General features: G+C 44.9%; 1 protein-coding gene and 1 pseudogene across 1 annotated transcript in view; one reads left to right on the forward strand and one right to left on the reverse strand.

The window, feature by feature from the left end:
- The window catches only part of CDH4 (cadherin 4), a 1230390-nt gene that overhangs the window by 195333 nt on the left and 1018556 nt on the right, over positions 1-16501 (forward strand). The window lies entirely within an intron of this gene.
- On the reverse strand, positions 4018-5115 carry LOC146348925 (uncharacterized; annotated as a pseudogene).

Here is a 16501-nt window from a genome sequence, read left to right on the forward strand (position 1 = left end):
ATTTAACCCACACTTTGCACTTCCAAATGTCAACTCTTTTGCTCCTCTGCGTCAAACTATATGTTACATTAATTACATAGTGTGCAGCTGACCCTGTTTCTTTTTTCTTTTCTTTTCTTTTCTTTTCTTTTCTTTCTTTTCAACTTGAAAGCAAGGGTACAGGGCCCCAATCCAGATTGGGACCACAGCACACACAAAAAGCTGTCAATTTGATTTGGTCCCATATTTTCCTTATTCAGACTTACTAGAACCTTGGTTACTTTTCCAGATTTTGCAAACACTATCCTAGTTATTCTAAGGTTATATAAAGCAGGGATGTCACTTCTGCATCCCTACATAGGAAGGTGCCTTCCACCAAGGCACACTATGTGTCCATATGCCCTGGTACAGCCCACTCTGACTGGGAGCATCTCTCCAGGGTCTTAGGTAGAGGTCTTTCTCGGCCCTCTGGTACATGATACTCTTAACTGGAGATGCCAGGGATTTAATATACCATCTTCCGTATGTAGCAGACATACTCTACCACTGAACTATTGTTGTTGTTCAGTTGTTAAGTCATGTTCGACTCTTCATGACCCCATGGACCACAGCACACCAGGGCTTCCTGTCCTCCTACTCATATTCATTGCATCGGTGATGCTATCTAGCCATCTCATCCTCTGCCGTCCCCTTCTCCTTTTGCCTTCAGTCTTTCCCAGCATCAGGGTCTTTTCCAGAGAGTTTTCTCTTCACATTAGGTGGCCAAAATAGTTGAGCTTCAGCTTCAGTATCTGTCCTTCCAGTGAGCACTCAGGGTTGATTTCCTTTAGGATGGACTGATTTGACCTCCTTGCAGTCCAGGGGACGCGTAAGAGTCTTCTCCAGCACCACAGTTCGAAAGCATCAATTCTTCGGCGCACAGCCTTCCTTATAGTCCAGCTCTCACAGCCATACATTACTACTGGGAAAACCATAGCTTTGATTAGACGGACCTTTGTCGGCAAGGTGATGTCTCTGCTTCTTACTATGCTGTCTAGGTTTGCCATAGCTTTCCTCCCAAGGAGCAAGCATCTTTTAATTTCATGGCTACAGTCACCGTCTGTGGTGATCCTGGAGCCCAAGAAAATAAAATCTGTCACTGCTTCCATTTCTTCCCCTTCCATATGCCAGGAAGTGATGGGGCCAGATGCCATGATCTTAGTTTTTTTAATGTTGAGTTTCAAACCAGCTTTTGCACTCTCCTCTTTCACCCTCAACAAGAGGCTCTTTAGATCCTCTTCGCTTTCTGCCATTAGGGTGGTATCGTCTGCATATCTGAGGTTATTGATAATTCTCCCAGCAATCTTAATTCTGACCTGTGATTCATCCAACCCAGCGTTTCTCATGATGTACTCTTCATATAAGTTCAATAAGCAGGGCGACAGTATGCAGGCTTGTCGTACTCCTTTCCCAATTTTGAACCAATCGGTTGTTCCATGTCCAGTTCTTACTGTTGCTTCTTGGCCCTCGTACAGGTTTCTCAGGAGACAGGTAAGGTGGTCTGGTACTCCCATCTCTTTAAGAATTTGCCAGAGTTCTTTGTGATCCACACAATCAAAGGCTTTAGTGTAGTCAATGAAGCAGAAATAGACTTTTTCTGGAATTCTCTTGCTTTCTCCATGATCCAGCGAATTTTGGCGATTTGATCTCTAACAGTGCAATCCTAGGCATGTCTACTCAGAAGTAAGTCCCATGGAACTTACTGCCAAGTAAGCGGGTATAGAACTGCAGCCTAAAACCTCCCATTGTTAGATTCGAATTAAGCTCAACCCAACCCAACCCCCCCCCCAAATCATGATCCTCGTCCATTCCCACTAGACTTGTGCTCAAACTATAACTAAAGTGGCATTCAGGGTAAATCTGAGGACCATGCTATAGGAAGGCTGAGGCAAAGGCAGAAGAAACCTGGTAACACTAGCAAAGTTTTTGGGTGTTGCACATCTTGAAGTTGCCACCCTTTTTTCCCCCTGAGACAAATTTGGAAGCTCTGATTCAAGGAAAACATTCTTGGGCATTTTGAAGAATTTGGGGGAGGGACCATAGCATATGCAGAGTACATGTTTTGCATGCAGAAACTGCCAGGTCCAATCCCCAGCATCTCCAAGTAAGGCTGAGAAAATCTTCTGTCTAGAAACTATGGAGAGCAATGACCAGTCAGTCAGTATAGACTATATTGCCCTTGATGGTCCAATTGTCTGACTATGAAGAAACTAGATTTTTAATCAGATTGGCCTGTGAAGGGCTTGCATGTATATTTCTGCTTCTATGAGAGCATCTGCCATATTCTCTTTGGCCTTTCTCTGTGAATTCCCCTTTCATGGTATGATGGTCACTGCTTGCTCATAGAGGAGTAGTTGTGCAGTACCAGAAGTGTAGCACGGCAGTTGCTTTCTTCCACTTTTGTCTTCCAGAGATTGGAAGACGAGGCTGTCACAAAAGGGCACCTCTTCGAGCTTCTCTACACGAGCAATCTATTGCCTGCTCGTGATTTGGTCACTCATGGAAATTAGTGGGTCTTTACATGATGTCGTCAACCTTTAGGACATCTCCCACACTTTCCCCATTTATTATATTTTCAAAAAGACTGGAGATGATGATGATGATTGTAACCCACCTTTTTCCCAGACATAAGGCGGCTTACAAACATTAAAACATATACGATTAAAACATATGAAAATATACAAAAGTTAAAATCTAATTAAACAGCAATACAATTAAAATTATATTAAAAACGTTAAAACAGCATTTTAAAACAGCATTTTAGCAGTTTACCCCCAGGTTCCAACTATGTCCCAAAGGCTTCTTGGAATAAGAATGTTTTAGCCTGCCTCTGGAAACACAACAAGGAAGGAAACATCCTAGCCTCCCTGGGAAGGGCATTCCACAGCCATGGGCAGCCACTGAGAAGGCCCTCTTCCAGGTTTCCACCATGCGTGCCTGTGACAGTGGTGGTACTGACAGAAGGGCCTCCCCAGAGGATCTCAGGACATGGACAGGTTCATAAGGGAGGATACGGTCTTTCGGATAACCTGGACCAGAGCCGTATAGGACTTTATAGGTCATAGCCAGCACTTTGACTTGTGCCCGGAAACAGCCTGGAAGCCAGTGAAGCTGATTTAACAAGGGAGCTGTATGCTTCCTCCAGCCAGCCCCAGTCAACAGTCTGGCAGCAGCTCTTTGAACCAACTGCAGTTTCCGAACACTCTTCATAGGCAGCGCCATGTAGAGCATGTTGCAGTAATCCAAACGAGATGTAACTAAGGCATGTGTCACCATGGCCAGATCAGACATCTTCAGGAGTGGGCGCAGTTGGCACACTAGTTTTAACTGCGCAAAAGCACTCCTGGCTACCACTGAAACCTGAGCATCAAGGCTTAGGGCTGAATCTAGGGGCACCCCCAAACTGCAAACCTGAGTCTTCAGGGGGAGTGCAACCCCATCCAACACAGGCTGAATCCCTATTCCCTGATCTGCCTTTCGACTGACCAGGAGCACCTCTGTCTTGTCTGGATTAAGTTTCAATTTGTTCTCCCTGATCCGGTCCATTACTAATGCCAAACACTGGTTAAGGATGGAAACAGCTTCCTTGGAATCTGGTGGAAAGGAGCAGTAGAGCTGGGTGTCATCAGCATATTGGTGGCATCAAACTCCAAAACTCCAGACAACCTCTCCCAGCAGTTTCATGTAGATATTAAATAGCATGTGGGACAAAACAGAACCCTGAGGGACCTCACAAGCTAGCGGCCACGGAGTCGAACAGGCATCCCCCAACAGCACCTTCTGAGTTCACCCCGCTAGGAAGGAATGGAGCCACTGTAAAACAGTACCTCCAAATCCCATCCCAGCGAGTCATCCCAAAAGAACACCATGGTCGATGGTATTGAACGCCACTGAGAGGTCCAGCGGAACTAACAGGGACACACTCCCCCTGTCCAGTTCCTGGTGTAGGTCATTCACCAAGGCGACCAAAGCTGTCTCCGCCCCATGGAACTGGGAACATCAATCCGTTTCATCCAGGAAACCCTGGAGCTGGGAGGCCACCACACGCTCTAATACCTTGCCCCAAAATAGTACGTTAGAGACTGAACAATAGTTAACTAGTATGGTGGGATTAAAGGAATGCTTCTTCCACAGAGGTCTCACAACTGCATCTTTTAAGCGTAATGGAACAATGCCTTGTTCCAGAGAGGCATTAACCACTCCCTTTGTCCACTCAACCAGTCCTCCTCTGGCCTCTTTAATAAACCAGGAGGGGCAAGGATCCAGCTTACATGTGGTGGTTCTCACCGCTCCAAGGATCCTGTCCACATCCTCGGGCTGCACAAATGGAAAAGAATCCATCAACACTGAATAAGCAGGAGCCAAAGTGACATCCACAGGATCTGCATCAACTACAGCATCCAAGTCAGAACGGATCCGAGCGATTTTATCAGCAAAGTGCTGGGCAAATTGTTCTCAGTGGGCTGTTGAGGGGTCAGAATTTTCATCACATGGACGAGGATGTAGAAGGCTCCTGGCCACTCGAAACGGCTCTGCTGGCTGGCTCCCTGCAGATGCAATGGTGGCAGAAAAGAAAGACTTATTTGTTGCCCTCACTGCCATGGAGTAGGCTTTCAGCTAAGCTCCAGCCCGTGTTCGATCGGACTCGTTCCGAGTTTTCTGCCAGCATTGCTCTAGTCTCCGTCTCATTCGCTTCATTGCCGCCAGTTCCCTGGAGAACCAGGGCTGTCATTTGGCTCCACCCTGTGAGAGGGGATGATCAGGAGCGATCGTGTCCACAGCCCTAACGATTTCCCTATTCCAGAGATCAGCCAGGGCTTTGACAGAATCGCCTGCCAAGGCAGCAGGAAAATCCCCAAGAGCCGTCAGGAAACCATCCGGATCCATCAGCCACCTGGGGCGGGCCAACTTAATCGGTCCCCCACCCCTGTAGAGCCACTGAGTTCCAGTGAGTCTAAACCCCACCAAGTAGTGATCTGTCCATGACAACGGAACAACAGAAAGTTCCTCCACACCCAGACCACAGTCATCCTGCCCAGCATAGAAAACTAGGACTAGAGTGTGACCTGCTGCATGAGTGGGGCCAGAAACCACCCATGGTCATCATGGAGGACATGAGGTTCTGAGCCACTCCCGACAGGGCAGCCTCAGCCTCAGAACAAGCTGAGGGGACTCCATCACTGCCGCTGAGATCACCCCGGCTAGCTCAGGAAGGGAGACTGTTGAGGAGCGGGGTGTGCAGTACACCAACAGAACCCCTATTCTATCCCGAGCATCCGCTTTTAAGTATACGCACTCAAACCCAGTAGACACTGGGCCAAGGCACCTGGTGACGGGGATAGTATCACGATAGACCACTGCAACTCCGCCTCCCCACCCCCCAGGTCTAGCCTGCTGTTCTACAGAAAACCCTGGGGGACACAGCTGAGATAGATTAACACCCTCAGCTTCATCCAACCAGGTCTCTGTAATACATGCCAGGTTGGCATGCTCATCCAGATAATGCAAAATTATTATTCCAATAATAATAATAATTCCAATCTATTGGCTGTGTGAAATGCCGGCATATAGTGCTATAATGTGGTATAATGACAGCGCCATCTCGTGGCTGTAAATTGAAACACAGAGAAACATATAGAACTTGCTGAGGAAGGACTTTTCTTGATTCAAACCATGTGTCCATTGTGTAAAGGATCCCATCGTAATCCTGCAAAGAAACCCAAAGCAGAAAGCCCCAGGAAGGATGTGTGTTTTTTGCTTAATGCAGAGAAGCTCTTTGTCTGCACCTGTGTGCACACTTCTGAAAATGTAGTTCTCTCACCTGCAGGGAGATTAGGCATACAGCTTCCAAGTGTCCTAAAACAAAACCTGCATTTGAATGTGTTTTTGGTCAGAAGCCGTGGAGCTCTCTTGATTCTCTGGCTACCATTGCTATGGAATAACTGTGTGCAACCAGAAATGTACTGGAGATAACAAGGCCAGTATAGAACTCTGTTCTGTGATGGCTCACCCCCACTGAAGGCATCATTTCCAAGTAATTAATGGATTTAGCTTATACTTCATGAAAGATAACCTATTTCTGGGGGTCCCCCCCCCTTGGAATGCTATTACATGTTGACAAATTCCAGTATCTCTGCATTCATTCATATTATGTTGTCTTTGCCATTCCTGCCTTTCATAGGGTAGATGTGCATTTGCTCAACAGGTTGAAAGAAAGCATGGTAGAGACATGTGTAATCCTTCCTGGTTGATTGCATGCCTCTCCAGACATAGCAGTATGCACCCATGTTAGAAAATTAGCATCGGAAGTGGTCTTCTCTCTGGCACTCTGCCCTTGGTCATCGATGTGAGTGTATTTTTGGCAAACCCCTTTTGGTATTTCCCCGTTTTTGCCAGGGTCACATCTGTTGCTCCTCAGCTGAGGTTTTGCAGGCTGTTGTACATCCATCTGCTCATGTCTTCCAAATACTAGCTGCAACAGACTGCAGTGGTGTTACAAATGTAAATACATTTTTAATAGAAAACTCCTCTCCTGAAGCTAGGAATCATAATATATTTTGTTGCAGGCAAACATTTTGGTTGGGCATATGAAAAGGGCACGATGCAATGTATCTCTCAGGACCAGAATCTGATTGTCTCTCTCTCCCTCCCTCCTCATGCAATTATCCAGATGCTGGGTGGTATTTATTAGCATAAGTCCATGCAAACTCTATGTCTGTATGTTGGGTTACTTTCAGGCAATTGGGATGGATGTTATCCAGCCCAATATAGCGCAGATTTATAGAGTGGTTTATTAATCAAGTCATGCCAACTTCATATTTTACCAGGGGAAATGGTCAAACTCCCTCAAGAGCTTAATTCTTGAAGGGGAAAAAAAAAACTTTGCCATTTTCCCTCATTTTCTCAATATAATTACATTTTACTAGAGATATATGGATTCCCCCCTGCCTCCCAAAGTTCATTTTCTTTCTGTTTTGGAGGTTGGGCCTGCCTCATGTCCCTCTGCACCTGCTTTCCTGTTTTAACATGGAATTTTTCTAAACCTTAATTTTGGAATTGTTGCATGTACCATTTTTCATAAAGTTCCCCCCTCCCCCAGTTTTTGTCCTCCGTCTCCCCCTCCCCCAATGTTTTGATCTGTACAAGTAGATTTTTTCAATGCATTGTGCAATGGCACAATTCCATAAGGATTTTGTGTGGTAGTCTGACTGATGTGCATATGCACTTACAAACATCAGTAGCTTGTAAGGATGAAAAACATCTGGAACTGAAAACTGCAGCAAACCAATTGTGTGCACCAGTATGAACAAAATCCAGGGCTCAAAAACTGAAGGAAGGTGGATTGCAACTGCATAAGTGCCACTCTGCAAACAAGATCTGATAGTTTAGAATCTCCAGATCCTCAGAGAAATTGGGATGGGGGGGATTTTTGTTAAATCTCCCCCCCCCCTTTGAAGAGATGCTGAACCTAACAGTGGAACAATCTTAACCCTTAAGAAAATATAGAGGCTTCCAGATGCCCCAAATAAAGACTTACAAATAAAGTGACAGTTCAAAAGATTGAAAAGCATCTGAACAAAGCTTTTTAAAAATTTATTTCATGTGATTCAGTATGGTATAGTCAGGCCTTCTGTTATATATGAAGCTTGCCTTTCGTCTGTCAATGACTATGGAGTTTCTTAAATATACCCTAATACAATGACTTTTGTTCAAGCATGTTTGTCCTAAACTCACTTGCTATAAATGAGGTGATTGTCAGATGAAAGCCATTGCAGATCACTTGGACACACTTTTAGCCTGGCATTTGTAAGAATAAAGAGAATCAGGCATGCACCAGATCTGGGGATGCCTTACTTTGGCTTTTGTTGATAGAAAGTAGTTACCAAAAAAAGGCACCAGCATTAAACATTGTATATATGCAGCAGACCATTGAATTAGCTCCTCCCTCTCTCCCTCTTTCTTTTGAAAAATAGTTTTGGTTTTGAGCCCTTGTTTTGTTTTTAGTCTTGGTTTGTGTTGGAATCTTACTTGTCCAAGAACACAAATCTAAACTGGAACTTGTATATTGATTGTTGTTATTGTTTCTCGCTCACTCTAGCTCTGTGTCCTAGCTAGTACTAATATAATCCAGGCTAAGTGTTTGGGGATCTGCTTTTCTCATCTTGTCTTGGAGGATGTCTGAGCTTCCTTCTGGTTTTGGTATCCTGCTGTCATGCTTTAAACCATTGAGCCCTTTGTTGTAGGCCCTCCAGATAGTATGATGTGCTGCCAGGTCGCAATAGACTGCAATGTGTCTTCCATTGGCAATTTGAGTGGTGATAGGTCAGGATGCACCACCAGCCAGCTCTCGTCAAAGAAGGGAACTTGTTGCTAAGAGAGCAAGCCCCACTGCCATGTCGAAGTGTCTCCCTGCCGCTTTGACTCACAGGGTCTCCCATTTGGCCAGCAAGGTGAGCCAAACATGTGAGTGACTATGTAGAGTGAAAATGGTTGCAAGCATACACTGGCTTTCTTCTGTTGACATGGACAAGGGAGTGGCCCCATCCTCGATTCAGCTGGCATGGAACCTTGGGAAGGTGTAAACACCCTACCTCCACCTTGTTCCAATCGAACCAGTGCTCAACCAGACTGTGAACTCGATCATTTTGGATGAATGCAACCCCTTGAACAGCAACAAGGTTTGAGTGGCAAGCAGTGAAGGGTGAGACAATGCTCTGAGCCAGATGGCAATGCCTTAATACGGCCCCATCTACATGAGCCTTTTACTCTGGGGCGGCTGTGAGTTGAGGTCCCTTGGGACAGATGATGCAGTCCCCACTTCTCAGCCATCCGCCGTTTTCTCCTGGAAAACGTGGACTTCTGAGGAGGTGTTTTGCTGCAATATTTTTGGTTTGCCTCCGGTTTCCCCACGGTTGCGAGCCGTCTGTCCCTTCACCGAACCGACTTCGCATTTGGTGATGGGTGTGTTGTAGGTGTGTGTAGTGCTTGCGTCACTTTGTGACACCCCTTTACTCTTCCTGTCCCTTTGCAGCTGCACAGTTACAGAGGCACAGAGGGGCGTTTTCATCTATTTAATCACACTTTCGCACATTTTCGCAGCTTCGTATCTTTGCAACAGTTGCTTCCGGACTCAGTGCACAAGGGCGGGGGGGGGGGTCTTGGGGGAGGACTAACTTCTCTCCGGCCTCCATTTCAGAGCGATGGGTAGGCACGCGCAACTCACTTTTGTGAGTGTGAACCATCGCGAGAGTCTGAGGCTGGGGAACTGACAAACAGATGGCTTGGAAATGAAGGAGCGGAGAACACCTACTTTTTAGCTAACGAGGGATGGAAAGACACAACAGAACCCCTAAAATACAAAAGAGCCACTGCAGTGTCGCACTTGCACGCTCACGGGGCTGCATAGCTGCGCATTAAAGTGTAATGGTCGAAAAAGGGCACGGAAGAGTCTGTTAGGGAATCCTGCAGTAAATCGCAAGTGTATACCAGGAGAAGCTAATTCGAAGCTGCAGTGCTGTGCGGTTGCAACGGGGTGGAGACGTGAAAGTGGTGCCATGTAGATGGAGCCTAAGTTAGACGGTGTACCTGCACAGTTATGGAGAAGTTAGAATAGTTTGGATCTCAGTTATAATAAAGTATTCCCCTTTTTATTTAAATGCCCATTTGATATCTTGTGTCTTAATTCCAGGTTTGAGGGGAGTGATGTTTCTGACAAGCCTACCCTGTCCCATTCCATATCACGTATGGCTTTTGAAACAACCCTCACTTTCCAAAGACATTTAGCTGCTGTTAGAGAAATGCAAGTCCAAAATGCCCATTGGGCACGTGGAATTCAACTGATTCTTTGGTTTCTAAGCTTAATTGAAAAGAGATAACTGGTTGAAGATCTTCTCAAAGACTTCCTGCTTATAATTTCCTGCAGATGAAATTCTAGATGTAATTATGAAGCTGACTGGAATGATGTCTGAGTGTTTTGCACAGACTGGTGTCAAGATGAATGTCAATCTTCTATTACTTGCTAATTTTAAGCATCGGTTATAATCCTTGAAGGAGTCTGTCTGTCCACTCTTTTTTCTTCTTCCAACACCACTTTTAAGAGGACTTGTTTGATCTGTTGTCTTACAGAAGCTTATTACAGCTAATTACTCAATAAAGAAGTTTCCCTTCCAGGGGCCTTTTTCTTTAAGTGTCATCTCACAGGGGGGAACTTCTTCATTTGATTTCACTCTGTCACAACACAGCTTCCATCAAGACATTCCTTTTAAAATTTGATGGGAGCAGTTAGTGCAAAAATGAAGCTTATAGATTTTGTTAAAACAAAAATCCCCCACCCCCCATTTTTCATCCATTTCAAAAAAAACCAGAGTCTTGATAATATGTATGCAAAAGAAAATGCTGGGAGTCAGGACAAACCTGGGTCTGGAAACCAGGTCTCCAAACAGTTGCCAGGCAGGCAAGCAGGCCAGGGGAAAATCTGTAGCAGCTTAATCCTTCATGTACCACATTCCCCCTACAGCCTCATCCTCCTAGCTACTGTTCCCTATAATGTAGCCAAATTTAATCTGGAACCCCATTTGGGGATGGGGATTATAGGGGTAAAGTGGAAAGGTTACGCATCCTGCTACTTCATCATCCCTTTGCAGCTGTATAGTAGATAAGGGATTCCCAACCTTTTTGGGTCAGTGGGCACATTTGGACTTTTGAGTGTGTGTTGTGGGTGCTCTCACAAAATGGCTGCCTTGGTGGGCATGGCCAATCACAGAACACTCACTTTGCAGATGACAACTTCTGAGACAAAAGGAAAAGTAACTTGCCCAAGAACTGAAGTACAAGGCAGATGTGGGTCTGAGCTCCAAAACACGAAAACTACTCCTTTGAACCCAAATAAAGATCACACTGGAGGGCAGCACTTTGCTTTGCAGCATCACAGTTAAGAAATAATTAATTTTAAAAATTTAAATAAAAAAAACCTGGAGGGTCAGGGAGCCTTGTGGGAGCCAAGAGAGGTGTCTGTGAGCACACTGGTCACCACGTTAGAAATCCCAGCAGTGAACCTACCCTCAGGAAGGAACCTACCCTCAGGAAGGAACTGGATGCTGCTATTTGCCACCTTATATAAAGTCAAAAAAAATCATTTTTGCTTTAGGCCATTTGCTGCCTCGACATCTGAAGTGGGTTACAGATAGGGATGGGCGGAAAGGCTTACCTCCGGATCCGGGGGGGGGGGTGTCCGCAGGGGGGGAGGCGATCCCTCCCCCCCCCCGGAATCCTAGCCGGCCGGCTCCTCTCTGCGGTGATTCCTTGGAGCTGCCAGCTGGCTCCGGAGCACCAGCAATACAGCTGCCATTGATTGCCATATCGCTGGTTCAGCCTTGCTGGGCGGATTGACTGCGGACGCAAATGGCGTCCACTACGCCATTTGCGGCCGTAAAGGTCTTAGCTTAAGGTAAATGCAGCCATAAATGGCTGCATTTACCTTAAACTAAGACCTTTACGGCCGCAAATGGCGTAGTGGACGCCATTTGCGTCCGCAGTCAATCCGCCCAGCCAGCGGTACAGCAATGGCAGCTGTATCGCTGGCACTCCGGAGCCGGCCAGCGGGCAGGATCCGGCTGGTGAGGATTCCTCCTGGAGGCAGAGGTAAGTTTTCCGATCCTCCTTGGACTCGGGGGGGGGGGCGGATTCTTTTGAAACCGTCCTCACTGGGGTCCGTGGAGGATTTCTCTCCCAACCCTAGTTACAGATCAAGAGAAGGCAATGGGCCCTGCATTAGTAAAAGAGCAATGGGCATGGAAAATAGTTGGCAAGTCTGCCATCTGATGAAGCTGATTGGTGGGAGATTCAGGACAGATTAAAGGAGGTAAAGTATGGAATTCTCTACCTCAAGTAAACTGTGGAATTTGCTACCTCAATACGTAGTGATGGCCATTAATTTGGATGGCTTTAAAAGGGGGTTGGAAAAGTACCTGGAGGAGAAGGCTATCAATGGCTACTAGTCCTGATGGCTATGTGCTACCTCCAGTACCAGAGGCACTGAGCCTATGTACACCAGTTGCTGTGGAATATGGGAGCGGGGTGGTGCTGTTGTGCTCATGTCCTGCTTCTGGGTTCCTGTCTGACAGATGGTCAGCCACTGTGTGAACAGAATGCTGAACTAGATGGACCCTTGGTCTGATCCAGCATGGCTCTTCTTATAGAATCATAGAATAGTAGGGTTGGAAGGGGCCTACAAGATCACTGAGTCCAACCCCCTGCTCAATGCAGGGATCCAAGTCAGGGCATCCTGACAGATGGCTGTCCAGAGTTATCTTGAATGCCTCTAGTGTGGGAGAGCCCACTACCTCCCTAGGTCACTGGTTCCATTGTCGTATTACTCTAACAGTCAGGAAATTTTTCGTGATGTTCAGCCAGAATCTGGCTTCCTGTAACTTGAGCCCATTATTCCGTGTCCTGTATTCTGGGATGATCGAGAAGAGATCCTGGCCTTCCTCTCTGTGACAACCTTTCAAGAGAGCTTCGACTATTGGGCGGTATAGAAATGAAATAAATAAATAAATAAGTACTTGGAGAGCGCTATCCTATCTCCTCAGTGTTCTCTTCTCAAGGCTAAACATGCCCAGTTCTTTCAGTCTCTCCTCATAGGGCTTTGTTTCCAGTCCCCTGATCATCTTTGTTGCCCTCCTCTGAACCCTCTCCAGCTTGTCTGCATCCTTCTTAAAGTGCGGTGCCCAGAACTGGACACGGTACGCCAAATGAGGCCTAACCAGTTCTGAGTAGAGGGGAACTAGTACTTCCTGAGATTTGGAAGCTATGCTTCTATTAATGCAGCCCAAAATCACATTTGCCTTTTTTGCAGCCACATGACATTGTTGGCTCATGTTCAGCTTGTGATCTACAACAATTCCAAGATCCTTCTCGCTTGTAGTGTGGTTGAGCCACGTATCCCCCATCTTGTAATTGTGCATTTGGTTTCTTTATGTTCTTATACAGCATGAATTTTGTTCTATTCATCCTTTATGCAAGTTTCTGTTTATTTATTTAGATATTTCTGAGCTGCCTTTCTTCACCAAGTATACCCAATTTGACAAACAAAACACATGTATAAAGATACAGTACATTATAACTTAAAAAAAACAACCCAACCATGCATCAAAATATATTTCTGCCATTATATTAGTATCTTTGTTTAAAAAAAAATCTCAGAGCTACAGCAATAAAGCATCAGTAAAACCAGTACTAGCATATACTAAGCTTGAGCTTCATGGTGGTGTATACTTGCCAAATTTGCCTCTTTGGCTATAATGTAATTCCTGTCTGTCTGTCTTTCTGTCTGTCTGTCTGTCTGTCTTGAGAACTAGATCTTACTGCTTACCTAAGATCAATGGACTTTTAGCCTTTTAAGAATAGTAGTTATTGTTAGTGTGACAATACTAATTTAATGCTCCTTTCAATTGGTCCCTCCCTAGGGACTCTTACAAAACCTAGCTATAGGATAAAAGGGATAGGTTATTTTATTCATTTGTTTGTTTGTTTATTTGTAATACTTACAAATATGCAGCTTAATATAACAAAATCCCTAAGCAATTCACGTATAAATGTTAAAAATCACATTTAAAATACACCATTAAAAACAATCTCCACTGCAGTAACAAAATAAATCACATTTAAAGTACACTATTAAAAACAATTCCACCTACAATGAATTTACAAGGAACAGTAATATGGAACAGCTTATTCATATGATTGGTTTAAATCAGTCTTCCCCAACCTGGTGCCCTCCAGATGTTTTGGACTACAATTCCTTGCATCCCAGACGATTGGTCATGCTGCCTGGGGCTGATGGGACCCATAGTCCGAAATATCTGAAGGGCACCAGGTTGGGGAAGGCCAGCTTAAGCAGACAGTAGAGGTTGGTTTTCGCTATCAAATGTCCCACTTCCAAAGATCTGTATCAGACCCGGGGGCAATTTCCAATGCGGTGCTATGGTTACGTTGTGCTAACATAAGCGACCTCTAGGACAACACCAACAGCGTTTTCTTGTGAGACAGGTTTCCCCAGAAAACACGGCACACCAGCAAATGCTGTTGGCATTGTTCTAGTACAATCTAACTGTTGCTTATGCTAGGGCAACGTAAATTACAACCAGGTTGGGGAAGGCCGCTTTAAACCAGTCATTGATTCACAGGAATATGCTTCTCTGTCATACTGTTCCTTGTAAATTCATTGTAGTCGCATTGGATTCTCCCCCAGGAATCTACTCCATCCTTCCCATCTTTCTGCTCCTCTTCAGCTTCCTTTGGTTCCTCTATCTTACCTTGTCAATTATGTTTGTTTGTTTGTTTATTTAAAAATACAGTTGTCACAGAATACTTCTTTATAAAACAAAATTTCGGTTTTAAGCTATGATTAACAGATGGACTGATTAATTAAAGAATGCAAGTGATTAATGCAATCACTGATTTTAATGGCATTACAAATTGGATTACTGCACACTACCCTAACACCATCAAAAAATAGATCTGCTGAAGTTCAGGTTAGCTTTCCCCACTGGAGTCTGATGAAATGCAAAACATTTAATAATCCAACATCTTTTTAAAAAAAAAATAGCCTGCCCATCAAAGTAGTTGAGGCTGTTTCTTCTGTGAGACAAAAGATGGAGTGTCACTGACCTGAAGCTGGGTATTGTTTGGAATGAATGCACTATTGAAGCTAAATTGTTTTCGGTTTGCAACTTCACATTTAACTTGTATATGAAGCACCCAGTATTGTCTATGTTGAATGGTGGCAGCTTTCCAAGGTCTAAAATTAAGGTATTTTAGGGTGCAATCCTATGCATGTTTAGACAGAAAAAAAGTCCGACAATTCCCAGCATTCCCCAGCCAGCATTTATTTCTGTCTAAACATGCACAGGATTGTTCCCTTAACGTGCTTTTAACTCGGGCCCCCACTGTCTTTCTCCCAACCACCAATTGTTTGGTAGTTTCCTGTTTGTTTGTTTTTCCTATTCTTAAAGGTTGAGATGCCTCTCCTAAGGCCTCCTGGCAGTAACAGCTTTAAGCTAAAATATACTGGCATCTTGGCTTCACTCCCTTTGTCTTTGGTCCAGCCCACCACTAGAATGTGGCCCCCGAGATCTTCCCCAAAGAGATTTCAACACCCCTGCTTTAACTAGAGATGCCAGGGACTGAATCTAGCATGTTGTGCAAAACCTTTGAACTACCGCATGCTCTGCCTCTGAGCTACAACCACTCCCCATGCTGAAACAATGTACTCTTAGTAAGTACCTTCTCCCACGTATTCCTCTCCAGACATTCAGGGTCATTATGGGGATTGCAGGGTTGTTATGGATAACATAGCATTATATTGAAGGCTATGTGGAAGTATTGTTTTAATTCTTCTTCCAGCTGATTGTGGAAGAGAAGGGCCTCTGATGTGCTCAAGGGCTTTGGTGTGGGAAAGACCAAAGTTTGTTGTCAACAATGGGTCCGTGAAGGCCCTGAATAAATAGGAATTTGTCCTGTGCCATAGCATGAAGTTTGGTAGGAGTTAAGACACCCTAGACTCTTTCTCTTTCGTATATGTGCTTGCCCTTGCCCTTCGCTTACTGTTTCTTCTCCCCCTTCAATGAGAATAAAAGGATTCTCTTTCTCTTCAGGGTATATCTTTCTCACACCATATTAGAAAATGAGATTGTGGAATTCGATGGGTAGAAACTCTAAAGAAATAGATGAAAACAATAACGTTTCAGTGCCTGGCTCTGTCTGAACGCTATTGTAGTCCCCCAACCCCAATCCTCAGCAGTTAAATTCTCACAGGAATAGTAGTGGCGTAGCTCTCTTCCTAAAGAGCAGTAACTTTTATCCCATGTTATTGTTGCACAAATTATGCTTAAGTTCGTTCCCTCTAGGAGGGGTATGCCAATATCCCCGTAGAGACACAAAGAACTCTGAGATTCAGTCCAACGCAGTTTTATTTGGCAGGAGACAAACAGTGCTGTTCGGGTGGATTCTTGCGGCTAGTGCCACGAAGGAGAACCACACCCTAGATGTTTTTGGTACAGCTTATATACATTCAGTATAATGACCTCATTAGCTATGCGGGGTGGGCCACATAATATTCATGAACTTCATTAGGCATGCGTAGTTGACATGTCTCTATGGCTGACCTGTCCTTGCAAGCTGGGCAAGAAGCGATCTAGCTGGAACTGGTTCTAACCAGCTGCAGGAGTGGCGGCTACTTGAGGGGTGGGGGGCTCCTCTGGCTGTACCTGATATGAAACAGACCGTTGCTGTTGGTGTCAACAAGGCAGTTGATAAGACTATCCTCCTCTGGGACTTTCCACTGTAGGAGGCTGCCTCAGATGGCTGCCAATACTTTAAGATGGTGCCTCTTTGGTTCTACCATTATTTTCCACATACAGATCTCATGATTCTTGTTCCTCATACTTTAATATAAATGCTCGCCAGTACCATAATCTTCAGT

The sequence above is a fragment of the Heloderma suspectum genome, chromosome 4 (genome assembly GCF_057233095.1).
Source record: "Heloderma suspectum isolate Gila_16-S chromosome 4, 16-S_ref, whole genome shotgun sequence".
In the NCBI taxonomy this organism is placed as follows: Eukaryota; Metazoa; Chordata; class Lepidosauria; order Squamata; family Helodermatidae; genus Heloderma; species Heloderma suspectum.